Here is a 24,259-nt window from a genome sequence, read left to right as displayed (position 1 = left end):
AAACGAAACCTCTACTCCTTTGGGTGCCCTGAATGTGGTCGGCTGGGACACAATTCTGACTGGAAATTCATTGCCCAGCCTCAGAGGATAGAATATGAGTGTAATCTGGTCCCCTGCTAGTTCTCATCTTCACTGAGAAGACAAAAGATGGACAGATTTTGCCAGTCGCCAGTGTCGTTGTCTGAAATGTTGCCTGTGGCACCAATCACACTCTGGTTCTTTTCTCTTAGAAATGTGTTTTCTCTTGGGCATTTGAAGGGGATGGCTGACTGAGCCACACAGAGTAGAAGGATAGTATGACCCCTCCTCTGGTGAAGCTGTTCAATTTCCTGGGCCAGGAGGCTACCCCTGCCCCTTCGAAATCACTGAAGTTGGTAGCCTGTTTTTCTGGGGTGCTACCAACACTTCTCTGGAGTTCACCATGTAGCTCAAAGCTGTTCAGGGCCTCCGTGACTGGACAATGACAAGCTTAGCTTGTGGTAAGTGTAGTATTACAATGGCTGCAGATGAGAGCACCATCACCTGGAGCCTGTCTCCAACGTGTGGTGCATTGGGCTACTGCTATCACAAGCCCAAGTCTTCCACAGCTGCCCAAAAAGTGAAAACCCTGGATGGCATTTACACAGAGCAGGTTGCCATAGGCTACTTACACTCCTTGGTGAAGGAGAGGGACCAGAGCAAGAATGAAAAAGAAAAGAAAAAATGACTCCCTGAGTATAATCCCCACACCTTCTCCTGATGCTGGGAGCAGCAAAGCTGCCAGCAGGCTGTCCAGGCCCCTCCAGACAGTCCACCTTGACAGTGTTCCCTGGAACACAAAGAAGGGAAATGAGAAGAGATTACTCAGTGAAAAGGTCTCCTGAAGCTCCTATTTATTAGTCTTCCTGAGGTTCTGTTTTATAAACATATTCTATGTTAACTACTTTTTTACTGTACGATCCTCAAAGTTTATCGCTTCCTTTCTCTCTTTTCTCCCTTCCTCTACTCTAAATGTTCAATTAAAATATTTGCTCTTCGTTGTGGACTTAGCATTCCTAAAAACAAACAAACAAACAAACAAACAAAAAAGGAACCTAAAAAAATCACAAACCCTATTCTTCCAAGAGCATCCTTGTAAAATTTCCACTTCCAAGAACGTCATTATAAAAAACAGCACCTTCTTTCCAAACGCATCCTCTTGCTCCAAAAGGAAACCGATTCCAGAGAGGCTCTTTGCTGCTAAATACAGGTATTCATGAAAGATACGCTTTCGTATTGACTCCAGCAATGACATTTTGCAGGGCTAGCTATTGTGCTAATAGCTTAAGAACTGAATTTTTATCTAATTTCCTAAGTAGTAAGTTTTATCTAGAATAGGGATTTAACCATTAAAATAATATTAGCCTTTCTAAAGCTTTAAAACCAAGAACTGACTTACACCAAAATACGTGGCTGCCACTATCCTGTGACGTTGAACAGATGCTGAAAGATCATTCAGATCAAAATCTATGCTCCTGTTGGCCAGCTAAACGATTTCAATCTTTCATTTTTCGTGAGCCTCAGAATCAATATTGGATGAAACACCCAAAGTTCCTCCGAAATAATTCATATAACTCATCAACAAAAAAGACTCTTCAAGAATTCTCTCAATCAGGCAGAAACGCAGGGAAGGCGGAGTCGCTAAGGTTTCCTGCTTCATCGCTGCTTGTACGGAATCCGCTGCCCGGAATTCCTGGCCAGAGCTGCCCTTGTTCACGTTCATTTCTACTAAGCAACACTTCTTCCATCCTCCTGTTACCGCTGCAGCCACCTGCTCAGCGGCCCTAGGCCCGCGTCCTCCCTTCCCTCCGCCGCCACCCAAGCATCAGCCCGAGTCTCACCCCCAGCCCCTGCACAGCCTCTGCCGCCGCCATGACAACATGCTCCCCCTCTCATGTGCAGCAGACTTACCACGAGGACTCTGAAGCGCCAGATCCACCTGTACCTCAACGCCTCCTATGTTTACCTCTCCATGTCTTACTGCTTTTACCTAGATGATGCAGCGTTGAAGAACTTTGTCAAGTACTTTCTCCACCAGTCCCACTAGGAGAGGGAGCATGCTGAGAAGCTGATGAAACTTCGGAACCAGCGTGGTGGCCGCATCTTCCTACAAGACATCAAGAAGTAACACCGAGATGACTGCGAGAGTGGGCTGAATGCAGTGGAGTGTGTCCTGCCCCTGGAAAAAAGTCACTCAGTCGTTACTGAAATTGCACAAGCTGACAAATAACAGAAATGACCCCCATTTAAATGGTTTCATCAAAACCCACTACCTGGACCAACAGGTAAAGTCCATCAGACACCTGAGTGATCACGTAACCAACCTGTACAATATGGGAGCCTTGGTTTCTGACATAGAGGAATATCTTTTTTGAGAAGTACACCTTTGGAGACAGTGAGAATGAGAGCTAAGCCACACCTGGCTTACCCCGCACCTGGGAACTGCAGCCTTGACTCCTACTGTCTTTCAGTGCATGCATATTTGGGTTATCTGACCATAATCTGTATTAAAAAACTGGCACCATTTACATCCCAATAAAGTGACTGGGCACTGATGAAAAAAAATCAAACACACTAATACCCCCAATGAATGCTTATCTCAATCTTTTGAAGATCGCCACTATAGTGAAGATCCCCCACGATGATCTGAGGAATCCCATTCCATTTTGAACAGCCCTCAATATTAGAAAGTCTTTTCTTTCCATGGAGTTAAAAACTCTCTACAATTTATTCCCTAAGGTAAGTGGATTTTGATTCAGGAAGATCCTGTTTATATGCAAGCATGTGTGGGAAGGGGGTGAATACATTAACACTTGGAGCTTAGTTGAGTTTTTCTGGTTCCTGCTTGTCCCTTAGGGGAATAGAGAAGGTTGTGAATAGGATGTAGGCTTGTTACGTGAAAAGGCTAGGTTAGAGGGAGGGAGAAGGGGAAGAAAAAGAGAGGAAAGAGGATAAATAACATCTGAGGATATTGTGAAAATCCAGTGCTGCTCTGTTGGAAAAGAAGGCATGATGGCCCAGCAGGTAAGGGTGCTGAGCCTAGAATCAGGAAGACCTGAGTTCAAATCCTGCTGGGTTACACTGGCAAATCACTTAACTTCAGTTTCCTTGTATGTCAAATTGGGCAAGAGTTGCATCTACCTCACAGGGATCTTGTGAACATCAAATGAGATAACCTGTACAGTGCGCTTTGAGTTCCTTTAAGCCCTATATAAATGACAACTTATTTTTTTCTGTAGACAAAATGAATTTTACTAAGTTAAATCCACTTTTTTCGTTTGCTTATTTGTCTTATTAACATCATTCAGGAACACATTTTTCTTGATTGCAGTACACAAAGAATTCTAAATTAATACCTTTGTGAGCAAACAGGAGTGTGCTAGGGAAGCCACCTTTTTGAAGACACCCTGCATTAGAAAGGAGGAAATTCCCACTAAATGGCTGGTTTGATAAGTCCTAGTTTCTTTCAGAGTTTAAAGAATCTTTGGGGGGGGGGGTTGTTACGTAATTGGTGACTGAACATTGAGTCACCCTGCTCTCCAATAGTTTGCTGCTGTCAACAGAGCCTGGTACCTGAAGGTGATCTCTATTAAGTAACAACTGATATCAGATGCAGCCAGTTTTGGAAGATGCAGGTGAAGCAAGAATGTGGTCATGTTGTGTGGCTTTCATCCTGCTTTCATCACCTTGCTTAATCTGAGTCCTTTGTCTAGGGTTCAAAGCCTTGGAAGAAGGTAGAGAAGAAGGAATCAATGGGTTTTCTAATTAGCTCCAGGGTATCTGAACAGGAATAATGCTGGCCAATGTCCTGTTCAGGTGAGCTTCTTAATATAGAGCCCTGAGTGTTCCAGTCTGGATTATTCTGTCCCCTCACTCTAGTTTTGTTTTGGATTTTATAAACTGGTTCACAAATGAGCAGAGCCTGTTGGCTACAAGGCAATCGCTTATACTGGGGCTAAGGGGTATGTATGTCACTTAGCCCTACCTTTATTCAAAGTCATTATCATCCATCCAACTGGACGGGAATAAGACTATTCAGGCAAGCAATTTTTATCCATGTGCTACTATTGAGTGTAGGTGTGATGCATGGGGTTGTGGGGGGTAGTTGAGTGCCACTGATGGGGAATGGAGACATCTCAATAGAGAGGTGGATACAACACTTGCTAAATTCTTGTTGCTTGTGGTATAGCATAGCTTGTGCTATGCTATAACTCATCTTTAATAAGGTGGGGGCGGCTCCAAAGAATTGTAGGCATCTTATTCCGCAGTAACTTGAGCCAACAGAAGCCAAACAATTCATCCTCTTAAATCTATCCAGTGTGTCTCTCTAACTTTGCATCTTTGTGTGTGTATCTGGGAAGGAAATAAGTACATTAATTCAGACATTCATATTATAAGCCCTTTAGGTAGATAGAAATAACTCCAGTTTCTGAGACTTTTAAAGTTTGGAAAGTACCATTCTTCCAGCATACCTCTGAGATGGGTAGCCTAAGTTGGCTGTTTCCCTTCTTGTAGTCGATGAAACAAGATCAGAGAAGCTAAGTTACTTGCTCAAGGAGATAGAGTTTGAAAGTATTAAAGTCAAGATATGGACTCCAAGGTAAGCATTCTTTTGGTTACGTCATCCTACCTCTGTAAATAATGGTCGAAAAAGCCAGGTAATGACATTTATGTAGCACTCCCAATGACCCTGTGAGGTAAATAGAGTACAAATCATCATCCCCGTTTTACAGATGGGGACACTGAGGCTTTAATAGTAGAAGTGCCCAGTCCAAGGTCACTCAGTTATTAAGCATCTGAATTAGGAATCAAATTGAGCTGTCTGGAGTCCTAGTCTTACCACTATTCCATGTTGCCTGGGCTAATTTATGCCTGATTTTACAAAGAGAAGCCTTTAAAATGATTGCATTGTGATTTTACTATCGTAATTGCTCAATCTAAGTAATTGAAAGCTTCACTAAGGGACCTGTACATTATGATTTTCAAACCTGGATCTGCTCAGATCTACCCCCTTTTTTTTGTCTTTCTTTGCTTCCCTATTCCCTGTCCTCATCACATACCTCAGAAATAACTTTGACAGGAAAGTAAGCGGGTATGTGTAAGAGTGAGGAGGAAGGAAGCAACATTCGTTTGCCTTCGTGACGGTAGGATGGTGTGGCACTTTCATAGCTTGCGTCAATGGTATGAGCTTCAAGGCCTTTTAAATAGTTGTACTGGAAAGAAATCTTCATGTTCCTCACATCCTCCTGGGCTGACATAAGTCAATAGCACAGCCTGCCATGGAAAACAGAATGATATGTAAAAGCAGGGGAGAAGACCAGCGCAGGTTAATCAGACAGATACGAATGAACTCAGTGGTGATATATGACATGTGGAAAACCCTGGACTGCCAGAATCCATTAAACACTGAAATAAGAAAAGAACTGCAGGCTGGCAGGGCGTAAGGGGGTGTGGAAATGATAAATTGTTTAGAATCCACTCAGTCAACAACCGTAAAGAATATGCTAGGCACTGTGCTAAGTGCAAACTAGCTATAAAAACAAAAATGTGATCTCTTCTCTCATGTATCTCCCATTTGGATGAGGGAAGACAACATGCAGATATCTGGGTATATACAAAGATATATACAGAGGAGAAGGAAGGTTATCTGAGAAGGCAGGAGAAAATGGGGGTCAGAAGTATGAAAAGCCTAAGAATGTGGAGTTTGGAATGAGTCTTGAATCTAAGAAGCAGAGATAAGAGCATTAGACACATGGAGGACAGCCAGTGAAAAAGGCATGGGGTTCAGATTGTCTTCTCTAAGGAGCAGGAAACTGCCTGTATCTGGATTTTAGACTCTGAAGGGGAATAACATTTAAAAAGACTGAAAAGTTAGGAAGAGGCTAAGCTGAGAAGACCATTAAGGAACAGAGAGAGGATTTTTATTTGATACTTCAGGTGACAGGGAGGCCCAGTTCTCCTACGTTCTAGAAAATTTAATTTGGCAACTAAATGGAGAATGAATTAGGGCAGGGAGAGACTAGAGGCAGAGAGAACAGTTGGAAGACTATTGTCAAAGTCCAAGCAATGAGAGCCTGTACAGTGGCCAAGTTACATAAGAGATGTTGTAAAGGTAAAATGGCAAGATTTGACAATGTTTATGTGAGGTGAGTGAAAATGAAGGGTCAAGAATGGCACCACAGTTTCAAACTAAGTGACTGGAAGGATTATTGTGCCTTTTCACATTACAGGAAATAGAGAAACAAGAGTTTTGATGGAATTGCATCTGTTTTAGAGTTTAAGATGCCTAGCTGTAGCTACACAAGAGATGGAAGCTTGAGAGAAAAACTTGGTTAAATATATAGATCTGAGAATTGTCTACATTGAGATTGTAGTTGAACTCATGGGAGCTGATGAGATCGCCAATTGAGTGTCAAGAGGGAGAAGAGAAGACTAGAGAAGAGAGCCCAAGACAAAGCATGAGGGAATTCCTAAGGATGGTGACCTGGATGAAAATCCATCAAATGAGACTGACAAGATGGAATAGCTAGGAGGAGAAAGAGGAGAGAGCAGTGTCATGAAAATCAAGGGAGGAAAGAGAAATTAGTGATTAACAGTGTCAAAAGTTGCAGAGACATCAAGAAGGATAAGAAATGAGAAAAGGCTTTTAGATTTGCAAATTAAAAGATATCTGATGATTTTGGAACGAATCATTTTATTCATTATAAACCTGAACACCTTGTTATTTTGAATGATATATATTTATTATAATGAGTCATTATATATAATAATATAAAATCCTATACATATTATTATAAATGGAGGAGATAAGAGGGAAGACTCAATGGTCTCATTAATTTAATTGTAACAAGATGGGTAGAGGTATAGGAGCTAGCTAGCTGGTATAATGGTAGAACACTGTGCCTGGAGTCAAGGAAGACTCATATTCCTGAGTTAAATCTGGCCTCAGACACTTACTAGCTTTGTGACCCTAGGCAAGTCTCTTAACCCTGTTTGCCTCAGTTCCTCATCTGTAAAATGAGCTGGAGAAGGAAATGGCCAAGAAAAGCCCAAATGGGGTCTTAAAGAGTCAGACACTACTGAAAAAATGATTGAACAACAGATAGCTCAGTGGATAGAGTGCTGAGCCAGGGATCAGAAGACTTGAATGCAAATTGGCCTCAGACCCTACTGGTTGTCCCACCCTGGGCAAGTCACTTAACCTCCATTTGCTTTAATCCACTGGGGTTTGGAAATGGCAAACCACTCCAGCATCTTTGCCAAGAAAATCCCATGAATTGTGTGGTCCACAAGAACATAATCAGACACAAGTGAACAATAACAAGAAGAAGTATCTCAGAGAACCCAATGAGCTGAGAAGCAGTGGGCCCGGACTCAGGTCTGGGATCTTACACTTACTAGCTGTGTGACCTTTCTGGCTCTTACCTCTGTACTATCCAAAACTGGTAGGCTGAATAAGAGATCTGAAGGACTCTTTCACATATTACAGTTCTAAAGTTTCTTATAACTCTGAACATTCTACGATTTAAGTTTGACTTGGCTGAATTTCTATAACTGAGCAATTACATATTTCAGTTCGGGTATTGCCAATTCTCTGAGCTTTAATTAGGTCTAACAACGGTAGGTGTCCTGGTTTGTCTTTAATAGAATATTTCCCATGCCACCTATGTCTGCAGATTCCCTTGATTCCCCTTACTTCAGCTCCCAAAAAGAGGAGAGCATTCTCAGGGCATTAGGAATCCTATGCTTTGACCTGCTGAAGTCACAGTAGTTTGTCCTTGGTGATGACGTGCTCAAAGTCTTAAGAAGTTCTTTTCTTTTCAGCCTCAAAAGAACCTGGGGCCATGTCACTATCGGATCTGAATCTCTGCTGAATACATGAAAATTCTGTCTCTGAAGATTTATCCACATTTTATGGCTATTGAGGTATTCTCGGTACACTGTATCAGAGTGAAATATTTTCTGGTTCCTGCAATGGTTGATTTTAAAAACGAAAAATACTACAAGCTAGAAGAGACCTTGAGTGAGAGGATATATTACACTTGAAAGCAATTTAACACCATAATGTGGTAGAATGAATCTTAGGGCTTATCCAAGCCAACCATTATTTGAAAAATGAAGAAGTTTTCTATGAAAAATCATAAATTTCAATAGCAAATTAAGATTTGCAAAGTTATTTCATCCCAACAGCCAGGTTGAGCTACAAATGTCATTGTCTCCATGCTGCAAATTAAAAAAAATTAAGCCTGGGAGTCTGAGCCCAAATCCAAGTTTTGCAATCTAGCTCCTAAGAAAGGACGTCTCCAACCCCCAAAGTAGAGAAATGCCTTCCTCAGTGTCACCGGGTGCTTTAAGAGCAGGGAGCCAGAATTCAAGCACAGGCTTCTGATATGCAATCATGTGTTCTCTACAGTGACCTGCACAGCCTTCCATTGACAAAGACCTCCTGGCTGCATTTACTTTGCATAATTAATATTTGTTGAACTGAATTCAATTGAATTGAGTTAAGCAAATATTCTTCATCATGTCTTGCTTCATTCAGGAGGTCTCTGATCCATTTCCATTCTTTAGAAGAAAACTAGGCAGGCATTTGTCCTGAGGAGTATGTTGATGTACAACGTTGTAGATCTGAGCAAGGCCTTTGGCACTGTTAGTTGTGAGGGCTTATGGAAAATAACGTCAAAATTTGGTGGCCAAAGAAATTCATCAATATTGTACATCAATTTCATGCTGGCAAGTTTGCCCCGGTTCTGGACAGTGGACAATGCCCTCATGCCTTTCCAGTAACCAATGCAGTGAACTGGGGCTGTGTGCTTGCTCCCATGCTTTATAGCATGATGTTTTACTCCATATACACAAATGCTTTCAATAAGGATAAACATAGCATCAAGGTCAACTACCATACTGATGTCAAGTTCTTCAATTTGAAAAGGCTACAAGCCAAGACCAAAGTGAAGGGAGTGTTGGTGCATGATTGTCTGTTTGCAGATGATTCTGCATTGCACTCAATGCAGCCTCTGAAGCTGAGATGCAATGAAGTATGGATCAATTCTCTGTTGTGTGTGCTAATTTTGGCCAAATAATTAACACCAAGAAAACACAGGTGCTCCATCAGCCATCACCACACCATCAGTTACAACAAATGGAGAAGTTTTGAAAACTGTGGATAAGTTCACTTACCTTGCTAGTGTACTTTCCAGGGATGTACACATTGACAATGAGGTGGAAGAACACATTGCCAGAGCTAGCTCAGTGTTTGGGAGGCTCTGTAGAAAAGTTTGGGAGAGGAGAGGTATGAGACTAACTACCAAACTGAAGGTCTACAGAGCCGTTGTGCTGACATCATTGTTGTATGCCTGTGAAACATGGACGATCTACCAGTGCCATGCCAGGAAACTCAATCGCTTCCATTTGAACTGCCTTAGGAAGATTCTGAGGATCACCTGGCAGGATAAGGTAGCAGACACTGAAGTCCTTGCTCGAGCTGAATTGTCTGATATTCAAACTATGCTTCAGAGAGTGCAACTCTGATGTGCTGGCAGCACTGTTCAAATGCAAAATATACGCCTGCCAAAAAGACTATTTTATGGAGAACTTGCATTGGGGCAGGCAATCACCTAGTGGCCAGACGAAACAATATAAGGACACTCTCAAGGTCTCTCTCAAGAACCTTGGGTTTGACTTTGCAACACGGGAGACACTGGCACATGACTGCTCAGTATGGCATGCCCACATCAGAAAGGGTGCTATGCTCTTTGAGCAAAACAGAGTTGAGACAGCACAAAGTAAACGCAGGATACCCAAATTCGGAATATCCCCCCCAAATATTCACATGCACTATCTATGCCTAACCTGTGGTAGAGCAGTGCGAACTCATATTGGTCTGATCATTCACAGTCAGACACACTGAAATTTCCCTTTATCATGGTGATGTTATTTTGGTCCACTTTGAAGACAAAGGATAACAACCAAGCAATCAACCAACCAACGTTGATGTTGCCAATTGCTGGTAAGTGAATATCCTTTTTTCAAATCCAATGTGGACTGAGAAATATCTAACTGGCTTTAGAGATGTCCTGTTGAATGAGGCCTTAGTTTTACTGGGAGGATGGGGGGAAGGGGAGAACTTGTGAGAAAAAGGTGATACTTCCCTCTAAGTTCCAATGAAGAAAGAATTTTCATATATATTGAAAGTCCATGATGGGCATAAATGACTTGAGCATTTGTGGCCTGTCTACTTTCCTGAAGTTCCCCATCGTCAGACCAACAGAAAAATTATACTCAGACCTCCCTCTAAGAGTTCACGATTACATCCATTAACACTTAGAGTATCTGAACTCATTGGTATGGGTTCTCCTCTCCTTCATACGTTAGCAGATGGTTTCATGTGACAGTTTACTATGAAAAAAAGAAAAAGAAAGGATAAGTATTCTGGTAGCCACCCAACATCCTTCTAATGAACCTCCCCAAACATGTTTGGGCTGATCTTCAAATAAGAGAAATGCATCCTACTCAGAATTCAAGATTTTTCATTTTAGAAGGATGCCTGCCAGTGTAGCCACAGGCTTTGGGGCCTCAGTTTCCTTCTCTGTAACCCAGAGACAATAATTCTTTTCTTGGTTACCATCAAACTTGTGGTGAGGATTAAATGAGAGGAATGCTGTGAAAGACGGCAACATAATACCGTGGAAAGAGTATTCTCTCAAAAGTCAGAAGCACAAATCCTGCCTTTGACATTGACTTGGAGAAATAATTTTCCTGGGCTCCAATTTCCTCACCTGTGTAATGTGGGAATGGGGTGAGGATTGAGTTTACTAGATGGATTCTGGGGTTCCTTAGAACTCTAGCTTTGTAAAATGTGACAAGTTCTACATATATAAGGTCTTTTTATATATAGTACCACTAACTTAGCAGAGTTTTTAAATTAATTTTTAACTCTACAAATTATCAATTTGGGTTTCCTTCTTTTTTTGTTAGTTGTCCTTTGTCCAGTACAATTCAGTGACAACTATTGATGAATAGCCTGCTCGTTTGTAAGCCCTGTGCTCAGTCCTGGGAAGACCTTTGTCCTCACCTCCAAGAATCTTAAACTCATAGGGACAAGAACACAAATAACTGTGATAGCAGAAAAGGTGAGACTAGTAGAAAAGCAATAGATCTAGGCAAAGTATGGTGGGAAATATGAGGAGGGAGGGATCATTTCCTTTGAGATAGATAGACAGAGCTTTTATGAAACATTTACCATATGCCATGCACCATCCTAAGATTTGGGAATACAATCTAATTTGGGAAGACAATGCACGAAAGGGAACTGAAAAGGGGGAAAAGTGGGGAAAGTGAGGTTGAAAAGATGGGGATCTAGGAGGAAAAGTCAGGAGCTGAGCCAAAACAGAAGAGAGTCTGAATGACTTGGGTATGTATTGAGCACATTAATCAGGTCAACAATCATGAATTTTATGTTTTTGTTTATTTATTTGTTCTTACTTGTATTTTTTCTATTGTATTCCGTTCATTTTTTTTTTTTTTACAAATCTTGTCCAGGCTTAGCAGCAGCCACTTAATAGTCCAACCATTCAGCTGACTTGCCTGGGAACCTTTTCTTTGCTCTGTTTCCAACCTGAGCTAGTTCACCTTCCTTAGGTAGCCCATGTCTGCTCGCCCCTTCTAGGGACTAACTGTATTGGTGTACATTCCTAATCAGCATTTCTGTCATGGAAATTTAAAACTCCTACACTCATGCAATCCACCAAGCTCACTTACCCAAATAACAAGGAATACAGCTGTGAGCTATTAAGCCAGGCTCAACTAGCATTTAACAACTTATGATGCATGTGTCAGGCACCAAAGTAAACACTGCAGCTGCAAAGAAAGGCAGAAACATTCCCTTGCGTTCAAGGAGCTCTCAGTCTACTGGGGAACACAGCATGCAAACAACTATGTACAAACAAGTTATAGACAGGATAAATTGGAGGTAATCTCAGAGGGCACTAGCATTAAAGGGAATGAGAAAAGGCTTCTCACACAAGGTGGGATTTTTGCTGACATTTAAGGGAATAGGGGAGGAAGAAACAAGGAGGGAGAACGTTTTAGGCAGGCTTAACAGCCAGTGAAAATACATAAAGTTCAAAGGTGTCATATATGAGAAGTATGTGATTATGAGCAGCTTGTATGAGCAGCTAGTGATTAAAGTACAAAAGAATACTGGAATGAGAGTTGAGATGTGGGTTCCAGTTCTGTCTCCTCTGTAAAATTGTTGAGTGACTCTCAACTTCTCCAAACCTCAGTTTACTCATTTACCATATGATGATAGTTTTCACTGTCCTATCTAACTCCATGGGGGTTCTGAGAATGAATAATAAAATATGCCATTGTGGGAAAGCAGAAAATACCATTTAAATATAAGCCATTATTATCATGACATGTTTTGCAAATAGCCCTTCACCTGCGGGCCCTAGGTGAGTACCCATTTGTAGCTGATGAAAAGGAAATAAGAATGTTGGTTTCATTTATTTTACTCCCATTGGGGACTGTGGGAGAACGAAGGATTTGGGGTTTTTTTTGAAACCTACAATCTCAGTGATTCTTTCAATAAGTGGATTCATTAATACCATTTTGTCCTCTTTTCTCAAAGGGTGATCTCTTATTGTCCAGCTGGCTTGCTGCATTCAAATGACTTTTCCAGAAAGTTTAGACTGGGCAGCACTAGTATAACAGGAGAAGGACTGAATCTGGAGCAAGAGGATCAGTCTCTGCATCCCAGCTCTACTTAGTGGTTCTGTGTCCATGAGCAAATCACCTCTTGGTTCTTGTTGTTGTCTAATCGTTGTAGTTATGTCCAACGCTTCATGACCATGTATGGTGTTTTCCTTGACAAAGATACTGGAGAGACTTGACACTTCCCAGAGTTAAGTGATTTGCCCAGGGTCACACAGCTCATCACCCTCTGAGGACAAATTTGAACTCAAGTCTTCTTGACTTCAGGCCCTGACTTATCTCCATGAGTCTCCTTAATAACATGGGAATACTGACTCTCACACTATCTTTATCTCAAGACCTTTTTCTGGAAAGAGTTTGATGAACTCTCAAGTACTAGAGCAATGGGATCTTTCCCCCCCACCTCGAGCTTCTGTGTTGCCACCACCCCATGTAGACCTGCCAGGAGTCATCCTTCCCTTTCCATAGAATTCCTTTCTGAATGCCTTAATGCAAAGGTGTTTCAGTTAAGAACTGAATCCTTCATCTTCTTTCTCTCAAAGTTTTTCCTGTCTCACCATTCTATAGTTGTATGATTTGGCCCTGGAAGGACTTCATACCTTGTTTCTGAATTTGAGCTTGAGAAATTGGAAGCTCATCTCTCTAACATTCTCTCCCAACATGTTAACTTTTCAGATACAAACAGCAAGGAAGAGATCTTGAATTTCCCAAATGACTGTAAGTCTTTCTCATTATACCATATCTCATTCATATACTGGGGCATCAAAACGGGGAGGTATATCTGAATGGGTACAGATGATATTCTCTTCATCTTTGAGGGGTCCTCTGGGAGTTGTAGAGTGTGGGGCAAAGCAACACGTAAACACCTGAATGTGGAAATTCTAGTCAGAGTTCATGTTCCTTTTTGCAACACTTTCCTCTTTTACAAAGGGAATTTGTTGTGCTGCTATTAAGCCAATGACAAGGGCATCACCAGAGGCAAAGGGCCGTTGGGGAGAAAAGTGGTTCCAATCCACATCATATTCCAACTTCATAGAATCAAAGGATTTGAGACATGAAAGAGACTGGGACCTAAGAGATCATCTACGTCAACATTTTTTTTTAAAGATGAAGGCAAAGCACTTGCCCTAAAGTCTGAAAAACCAAGATTCATACCCAGTTCCAGTTAGTCTACTGAAAGTTTCAAAAAGCTTTTGAAGGGTGTAAGTGGGGCATAACAGGGGTAAAAGATTATATATAACACATACTGTGGGGTAGGAGAGAAACACACAACCTTGTATCATGGATTCTTTCCCATCACCTTGGCAAGGCCCTTCTCTCAGGGTGTCAGTTGTCTCATCTCTGTCCACTTATTTTAGAGACATGAAACTTAGCTGTGAAAATCCCCAAAACCCTAGGAGAATCTATAATGTAGAATGATATTCCTTTTTTTGATAACTGCTATTATGGTGCTTTGTACCTAAACAGGCTTTGATAATAACAGGTTTTCTTTTGTTTGTTTACTTATTTTCAAAGTATTTTCTTTCCTTCTACAGAGCTTTTTGCCCACAAGAGCTCTCAGGCACCATTGAAATCCACTGAACTAACAAAAGGTGTTGTAGGAGAAAAGCACAAAAGAAACACGATAAAAGATAATATGTTGTTGCTCATTCACTTACTTATTCACTTACTCATGGCATCCCAGAATTGCAGAACCTCAGAGTTGCAAGGGACTTCAGGGACCATCTAGTCCAATCCCCCTGTCTTACAGATGTCTTAAAGAGGACCCAGGGGCAACATGACTTGCCTAGGATCAAACAGAGTAATTGGCAGAGCTGGTATTTGAGTGAATCTCTTTAGATTCCAAGTTCAGTCTTCTTCTGCTTTGACACCTTTTTTGAGTCTTAGTTTCACCATCTGTGAAACAAGAGGAATAATTTCTGCCTTACATGTTTCACAAGGTAGTTATGAATAAGTCACCTTTGTAAACTATATATATATATGTATATATATACATATATATATACACATATATATGTATATGTATCATGTGAACTTTTTAATATTCCTACCCTGTAGCATCTAGTCCCTCTCAATTTTTCCCCCTTCTTGATGCTCCTCTATACCTTCCAAACACCCAGATTACTGGCTAAGGACTCATTCTAATTTTCTGTTTGGAGTAACTGATACCTAAATAGGTTTAAAAATAGTAAGGAAGGTCACTCAAGCAGGAATTGCTAACAGAGAACTTTGGTAATGTCAAACTAATACTTTGGAAAAGTAAATGCTTTCAAGTGTCTAAAGAAAAGAAATCCCATCTTCTATAGGAAGTCTTCCTTCACACGCCCCATCCCTTAACTCTATTATCTTCCTTCTGTTAATTATCTTCTATTCATCCTCTATGTAACTTGCTTTATTGCATGTTGTCCACACCCCCATTAGATTGTAAACTCCTTGAGGGCAGGGACTGTCTTTTGCCTGTTTTTGTATCTCTACCACTTAGCACAGTGCCTGACACAGAGTAGACACTTTAAAAATGTCTATTGATTAATTGACTGAGGGTAACTGGGGCTCTGATACAACCAGAAAGCTCTAAACTGAACATCTGGATGTCACCATAGAAGTGTTGCTGAATTTGTCAGTGGTGATTTCCTTGACACTGTGGGCCTATGATAGAGGTCCTTAAGACTTAAAGTAGGACTGAAATGGTCCTGAAAATGAGGAGGGCATTGTTTAAAGGCATCTTAGAAAAAATGAGACGTGGATTAATATGCCAATGGCACATGAGAGCTAGAAAGGGCCATGGAGTTATCTGGCCCAGCTCTAATATTAAAGATGAGTGAACTAAGACCCGAGCTCTCTACAGTAGTCAAGAATTGCCCCTCTATTTCCAAAGTAGGTAGGGCTTATGGGAAGAGCCCTGGGTTTGGGTCTCCCATTGTGTGAACAATATGACTGCTTTAGACAAGATATTCCACCTCTGTACCTTTCTCAGTTTTATCCTTTGTTACATGAGGGGATTGGATTAAATGACCTTTATACGTCTAATTCCTGTAAGTGTATGAGAAAGTAGCCTTGGACAAGTAACAGATGAGTTACTTGCCCAAGATGATACCTCCAGGCAAAGTTCTTTTGATTCTAGGATCAAAGATATTCATCTGGAGGGGTCCTCAGAGGCCATCCACTCCAGTACCCTTATATTACAGATGAGGAAAAAGATACCTAGAGAGATTAGGTGCCTTGCCCAGCATCACAAAGAAACAGTTATAATAGGTAGGATTTTGAATATGGTTCTCCTAACTCTATAGTCTTTCCATTGTACCACATTTCTTCTCCTCTTTAAGCTCAAATTTTTCCTTATGTTGAGTCTGTTTCCCATCTTGAGAAAATCTAGTATAGTTCCAAGCCTGACCATTTGTAAACCATCCACATCACGCCTTTGAGAAGTATGGCTGCTTCTACCTTTTCTTGGACACTTTCACTCCGTAATTGAAAGAGAGAATCTCCTGGCTGGAAGAGATCTTAGAGATCAGCCTTCCAAACTGTACATAGCTACCTTAGAATCTCCTCTGTAATATCCTCCACAAAGTCTCATTCAGTCTTTGATGAAATATTACCAAGGAGGAGGAACCCACCGCCTGCTGTGAAAGTTCATTTTCCTTCTGAATAGCTCAAACTAATATTTTTTTTGACACTGTCAAAATCTGCCTCTGCTTCTAGTTCTGCCCTCTATAGGTCAAGTCTGATCCCTTTTCTGGAACAGCTAGAGGGTGCAGTGGATAAAATGTTGGTCCTGGAGTCAGGAAAGTTCTTTCTGAATTCCAATCTGGCCTCAGAAATGTACTAGTTATGTTATCCTGGCCAAATCACTTCACCCTGTATGCATCAGTTTCCTCACCTGTAAAATGAGTTGGAGAAGGAAATGGCCAACCATTCCAGTACCTCTGTCAAGAAAACCCCAAATGTGGTTACAAAGAGTTGGATACAAAAACAAAACTGTTTTCTGTATGATAGTCCTTCAACTATATGGAATCAGGGAGCCCCTGTCTTAGTCTGCTTCGTTGTAAATGTTCCTAGTTCCTTTCACCAATCTTCATATAGCATTCACAGAGGCTTTTATCATTCTCATTGCCCTCCTCTGAATACATTCATCTGCTGCATGGAGGAGGAGGAGAAGAAGGAAAAAGAGAAAGAGGACTAGTGGTAGTGAATAAGGGTGAGGGTGTGGTAGTAATAGCCACCATTTATTTACACCTTAAATCTTACAAAGCAATTTGCACATAGACTATCTCATTTGATCCTCATCACAACTCTGTAAGTAGGCATTATCATTATACTCATTTTATACAGATGGAAGAAACTGAACCTAAGAGAGGTTGTGACTTTCCCAGGATCTCATAGCTAATTAATTTCTGAGATAGGATTCAAACTCAGGTTTTCCTGATTGCAAGCAAAGCCCTCCATGTACTTCACCAGACATTGTACTAGGTGCTGGTGATACCAAGGCAAGACCAAAACAGTCCAAGGTGCTTACTTCTACTGGGGGAAAGAAGCTACAACGTGAATACAGTTAAGTGCCTACAACAGATGTAAAAAGTCCATACAAAGTAATTTGCTACAGTGGGGAAGGTACTAGCATGTGGGAAAATCAGAAGTGGCCTCAAGTAATAGGTGAAAGTTTAGCTGAGTCTTGAAGGAAGTTAGGGGTATTATGAGGCACAGGTGAGGAGGGAGAACATCTCAAGGATGGCAGAAGACTGGGCAAAGGCATGAAATGTTCTGTCTTGAGAAAACTGAGGAGACAAGTTTATATAGAATACAGACTGTGTCAAAGAGAGTAAGATAGAGTGGAACCAGATTTTAGGAGACTTTCAAAACCACCCCGAGGAGTTCATTACAACAATTCTGTCCGGGGTGTGTTGCATGCCCTCGGGATTTTGTTCTCTTCTCTGCCAATCTGATAAATTCCCCTGTTCAGGGAGACTATTGAGTGTTAAGGTGGTGTTACAACCGAAGAAATAGATTTTTATTTTCTTAGGGGTCATTCCTACATGTCAAAAAGAACACCAGAGTAGCTGTCAAAAGATCTGTATTATTTCCCTGGATCCACTACTAACAGGGGCAATGATGTTACAAAAGTCATTTCACTTTTCTTGGCTAGTTCCTTCACCCATAAAATTATGGTGTTGGATTATAATAAGAGTTCTTAATATTTTGTGTGTACATGTGTGTGTCCCTTTGGACATTCATGGTTCTCCAAAGGGGTATAGTGAACCCTAGGGACCACTTTTAAAATAATGTTTTGAAATGAAATAAAAGACGCAGGATTACAAAGGAAATTTGATCACATTGAAATAATTATCAAAATATGTGTTTTAAAAATAAAATGTGCCAAAGAATATATCAATAAAGGGACACTAGGTGGTACCAAAGTCCATAGTGTGTGGCCTGAAATCGGGAGGACTCATCTCCCAGAGTTTAAATGAGGCCTCAGACACAGTGTGACTCTGGGACAGTCACGTAACACTGTTTGCCTCAGTCTTCTCATCTGCAAAATGAGCTGGATAAGAAAATGGCAAATTATTCCTTATCTTTGCCAAGAAAACCCCAAATGAGGGCATAAAGAGTTAGAGACCACTGAACAGCAAGTAATATATCAATGTATCCAATATATATGGATACACCGAAAATACGTTACAAAAAAGTTCATTGACCCCAGTTTGAGAATCACTAGATTACAGCTACTTCCTGAAGTCTCTTCCACATCTCTAATACTCACTTGTCTATCTTGGCATTTACAGTAAAAGTGGATTATGAATTCAAGTTCTGTGATCGCTTTTCACAGTCATTGCTGAAGTCCCTAGAGACAGCAGCTTAAAGGATTCCTCTGTGGAAGGTATGTAGAAGGGATTTTCCTCAGCATTATTTATCAAATCTTGTAGGGAGACATGTCCATTCTAATTTTGCTCTGCTGCCTAGTGAGAGGGTGTGGGCCTTCTCAAAGAAGGTAGAAGAGGATTGTAAATTGCCAAGCAGATCCTACAAAGCTAGACAGGTTTGAGGTATAGCCCAGTGATAGATTGTGCCATCCTTTCCACAATCTGAAGAAGATCTGAAGATCTTAGTGGACGTGCAAGCTCAAGATGAATTAAGAATGTGATAGCTGACATAATCTAAGGCTTCACAGAAATTATGATTGAAGCTGGAAGCCTGGCTCACACTTGATACAGGCAACCCCAAAACCCAAGCTCTTGCAGCACAGGATAGGGTCACGGCCCAGAGGGCTGGTGCACCAGATCGCATTGGAACACCATTCCACATACCCCCAAAGAAGGGCTTTATGATGCTTGGCAATGACTTAAGAGAGGCTTAGTCTCCAAGTCTCTAAGTGTAGAAAGACAACAATGTCAATGTACTCAGTCCTAGTCAATCCCCAGATAAAAGTACTGTATTCATTTCTGGGTTTCGTGTTTCAGGAAAGTCATTGATGAATTAGGAAGCATTCACTGAGATGGAATGGCATTGTAAAAGGGTAGGCTATCTGGCTGTTTGATGACCAACTAAATAAATGACAAAGTCTAGCCCATCAGGGATGGTTTCTGCTTGAGGTGACACTTACCTGGGCTTTAAAGGATGAGTAGAAACTCAACAGTTAAGGAAAGGAAAAAAGAACATCTGGGAACAGGAAGAATCTGTGCAAAGGCAAGGAGAGGGGAGAGCTCTGATTGTGTTTGAGAGGCAGTGAGTCATCCAATAGCACATGGAGAGGCAGGCTTCTACCATGTTGTAGAGGGCCTCGAATACTATGTAGTTGAGTCTGAAATTTTCTCCATCTTCCTCCATTTAATGTATTCTGCTTCTGAAAGCCTAAGGGGTAGAGGAGGGCATGTGTCATCCTTATTTTGGCAGAAATGAACAGATATATGATCTTGTTGATGTAGGGAACTCCTGGTGGGAAACTCTCCATCAATGCAGATGAGCACATTTTTGGCAACATATAGTGTTAGACGATTGTGTCAGGTACTAAAAGGTTAAGTGATTTACCTAGGGACACCTCATTGATACGTGTCAGAGGCAGCACCAATCAGCTTTAAGCAAAAACAGTTAATGTTAGAGTCTGAACCTGGGTTTTCCTGATGCACATTATGCTGCCTAGAGTGCAGCATATGGTGGTGCATATTATCCTCATTTTACAGGAGAAATTGAAACTCAGCAAGATTAGCTTGATTTCCCTAGATCCAAGGATCAGCAATGACTCTCTCTCCTCACCAGACTCTATTTTTCCTGGAGTGCCTTTCCACTTGGTTCAAAGCTCTTTACATATTTGGGAAGAGAAGTGTCTGTTTCCTCATTTTATTTAAGATGGATGAATTTTACCCTGGCCTTTTGCTTCAGCTGGTTTAAAGACCAGCTAGTTCTTGCTGCTCTTAATGAATGAACACCTGTTTGGATTTTTAGTCACGTGCTTTCCACTGGCCCTATTGTCCCAAGTTCATGGAAAACCACACATTTCCCAGGAAGGAAAGGTTTCTAATTGTCTCCCACTTGTATCATAATGGATTTTACCTTCTGAGAGCAGAGGTGAGGTGGAAGAATCAGTTTTCATGGTGATTTTTTTTCCTTTTTTGCTCAGCTGTTACCAGAGGCCATGAAGGCACGGCACACCCAGAGACTGTAGCACTGCTGGGTAAGTGGTCCATGGATTTTTTTACCTCAGATAATTTTATTCCCTGCCTATGGAACAGATTAATGAAGCCAAGCATGTTGGAGTGTGAGGGCCAGGGAAGAGACAATACAGCACAGGTCATACCACAGAGAGAGAAATTGAAATCATTAAGGCAGTCAGGAAAATGAATGTCAAATAAGGAAATATTAGTTGAGCAATGACTATGAGCAAAGCACACAGTAATTATTATCCTTAGCATGGGGAGGGGGACTATGTGCTGGGAATATAAAGCAGAGACAAGGACTGGGAACCACATGGAAAAAGGTCCAGAGTTGCTGAGTTGGCCAACTATTGTGAATCTTATCAGATATTTGACTGAAAGTTGAAAATAGGTATAGATAACAGATTTTACATTTTGAGCAATATTTCATTTCATTCCTCAGATTAATTTATCTGGCTGCCAAGAAAATGATTCATGCCGATTATCACCAACCCTGTTTTGGGCTTCCCTCTGGTAGAAACAACCTAGAGGATTACAATAGTGAATAGTTATAGTAGTGTATTAAGGTTTGTAAAGCACTTTACAATTCTCTCATCATAATCATTGTTATTATCATCTCATCTTATTCTCATTATCACCTTGAGAGGTTAAGTATTATTGTTACCCCCAATTTATAGGTGGGGAAACTGAGGTAAGCAGTTTTTTTCAAAGTACTTTGTACAGAATCACAGAGGTATTAAATGTCTAAGGCAGAATTTGAACTGGCTTTAAGTCTAGCGTTTTCCACATTTTTCTATTTAAGGAGAATACTAAAGCCTTTAGCAAAATCACTGAGCTAGTGAGTGAAGAAGGCCATCTGCCTCTGAGCACTTCTGTTGCTGTACTCCTTCTGCAGATGACGAATGCAGTGATGCAGGCCCTACCACAGTGGCATAGCTAGCACTTGGCACTATGGCTGGCATAAGAATGAACGCTCATTTGAGGTTTCATTTATCTATCTATCTATTTATTTATTTCCCGGGGTGAAGTGACTTCCACAGGATCATACAACGAGTAAGTGTCAAGTGTCTGAGGCTGGATTTGAACTCAGGTCCTCCTGACTTCAGAGCTGGTGCTCTAACCACTGTGTCACCTAGTAACCCCAACATGGTATCGTTGACAAAATTAAGCAAGGTGGCACTTAAGCCATCAAGCCAAAGAGTCCCAGACAGAAGGAAAATCATTAACAACCAGCCATACAGGGGAAAAAAAAATGTACACAGAACACATTTTTATGTTTAATCTGCTTTATTAGCATTTTTGCCATTGCTTTCCGGATGATAGATAAAAAAGCAAGCCCTTATTTGTAGTATTTGTTGATGTCCAAGGTGTCAATACTTAACACTGAAAATTTAACAACCAACTCTCATAAGCCAGTTTGAGCTAGCCCCAGCACACCCCTGATCCCAAGTAGGGGAAAGAAGGAAGAGGGAGGGTCACAGGAACAGCATTGTTTTTGCTTTGGATCCTGTCTATGTGATCTCAGGTGGGAAGGAACTGAAATGGACTGGATGAGAGTCTATGTTATTATTCTCTATGCCCTGTCCAAATATAAAAAATAAAAACCTTCCAAAAACTCCACTCTGGTCCCTCTTCATGGCACAAGGGGGACCAGGAACACAGAGTGCAAGATTTGGCAAATTCTGTCATATAAAAAGTGGATTTTAGAAAGGTCACAAAGACACAGTGTAGACAGCTTGATTAAGCAGAGCAGTGGAACCCTTGGAAATGGAAACACATGAAGAAAAATTATGCGTAAAACTGTTCCTAGACTTATGGGAGCCCCTTCTGGTTCTGCATTGATAATAGAACTTAAAAAACTAAAGTCCCTAAAGGGTGCTAGAATCACACAAATTTTAGACTTTCTATTACCTTTACCTTAGTTCTCAATAAAAGTGAGATCCTTGCCTAGTGACCAATATGCTAGAGGAACTGAATCGTAGAAGTCTTGGCATATTTGCTAAAAATGATACTAGAAGACAAAAGAGAATTGTAGCAACAGTTGACGTAGTTAGTTGATTTTCTTGAGCTAGGCCTGGAGTCAGGAGGACCCAAGTTCAAATCCAACCTCAGACCCTTACTAAGTATATGATCCTGGGAAAGTCACATCACTTCTGTTTGCCTCAGTTTCCTCAACTAGGGGTAAGAACAGCACCTACTGCCTAATGAGAAACAAGTGACATAATAAGTATAGAATGATTAGTACAGTGCTTGGCACATAGCAGATGCTAAATAAAGGCTTATTCCCTCCCTAGTCCCCTTCCTGCTCATCAAAAACATTATTTCGTGGATCACTTCTTCGTGCATTACTTAGGAGGAATATTTGCAAAGAGACAACCATGAGCATAATTATAGCTTTTTGTCATATGTTGCAAATAATTTGGAGGTAAAGAAGCCCTAACAAGAACTCAGGAAGACCCACAACATTAAATCAATATGCTCTCTAATGGGAGTCAGTTAGATTACATGGTGGATAGAGTGCTGGACCTCGAGTCAGAAAAACTTGAGTTCAAATCCAGACTTACTGGAGGTATGACACTAAACAAGTCACTTAACTCATGTGTGTAGCCATGCATGCCTGTCGACCTCAATAACATCCACTTCCCAGGGTTGTTCTAAAAATAAAATTTAGTATTTGTAAAGCACTTTGCCAAATTTCAAGTTCTATATAAATTCTAGCTCTTGTTATTATTCGATCTCTCTCTGTTCTGTGCAACGAGGAAAATAGAAAAAAAAAGTGGAAAACATGGAGGAAAGAAGAAAAGCTAAAACCTTGAAGGCTATGCAGAAACCTCATGCCCATCTACCATGAATACTCTGAGAAGAGTGAGGAGACTTTGGACATAGCTTCACATAACATTTAAAAAATGAAATGTACTGTATTGTAAGAGAAAGGAAATACTGGCTACTGATACGATAATAATTTTGAATTCAGGGAAAAATAAGTTTTTGCAGGAAGTGTACTGAAACTCAGTTAAGCCATATCATGGTAAGAGTATGTAAAGATTAAAAACTAGGAGAACAGCAGACACAAAAGAGTGGGAAAGACATATTAAGATTTTTATTATTAACTCTTTTCGCTGTCAATGGTAGAGAAATCACTATTTGGGGACTTTAATATCAAAATCTCCAACGTATAACATGTGGAAGTAGAGTTCAGAGTGGATCAGGACCCTACACAGTGGAGATATATGCTAGAGTTAACACAGTTGGGAGAGAGTCAGGGGATTCTTACTATGTCTGAAAGATGGAGTGATGCCAAATGCTTGGAAAAATCAAGAATTTTAAAATAATAGCCCCCTTGTCCGTCCACCCCACAAATTTCAGAATAGCAACACCTTCTTACTGAACCTACTTTCCCATGTCAACAAATATTGTATGTGAATAATATGGACACACATCCAAGGATACAGTCTCAAAGACCTGGAATAGCCTGAACAGAAGTGTAAGCGTTTTTGTAGAAGGACATTGAGTAGTCTGGTTTGACTGGAGCAAAACAGGCTTAGATGAGGAGAAGAGAATGAGATAAGGCAAGAAAAGGAAGATGGTACCAGATAATGTAGGCCTTGAATGCCAGGGAGAAGACTTTGAATTTGACAGGATATACCAATGTATTGAAGATTTTTGATCAGTGAAGCTAAATGGACAGATCCATACATAAGATTATTAGTTTGGACTACACTAGAGGATATTGTTGAAGATGGTATAAGAAGGAAAAAGAAGACGTTGGCAAATTATCCTACAGTAGAACCACATAGAAGTCTGTCCCATAGTTGCCTGAAAAATGCAGAAACTATAAAATCCCACTGTACTCATTTTTTTAACTATTAATTATTTGATTC

General features: G+C 40.7%; 1 pseudogene; it reads left to right on the top strand.

Annotated features, from left to right (window-relative positions):
* The first annotated feature begins 1,890 nt into the window (after positions 1-1,890).
* LOC140522573 (ferritin heavy chain-like) lies at positions 1,891-2,430 on the top strand (annotated as a pseudogene).
* Positions 2,431-24,259: the final 21,829 nt, after the last annotated feature.

Source organism: Notamacropus eugenii, chromosome 2, assembly GCF_028372415.1.
Source record: "Notamacropus eugenii isolate mMacEug1 chromosome 2, mMacEug1.pri_v2, whole genome shotgun sequence".
Classification (NCBI taxonomy): domain Eukaryota; kingdom Metazoa; phylum Chordata; class Mammalia; order Diprotodontia; family Macropodidae; genus Notamacropus; species Notamacropus eugenii.
The sequence above is the reverse complement of the archived record's forward strand: the minus strand, read 5'-3'. Positions and strand labels throughout refer to the sequence as shown.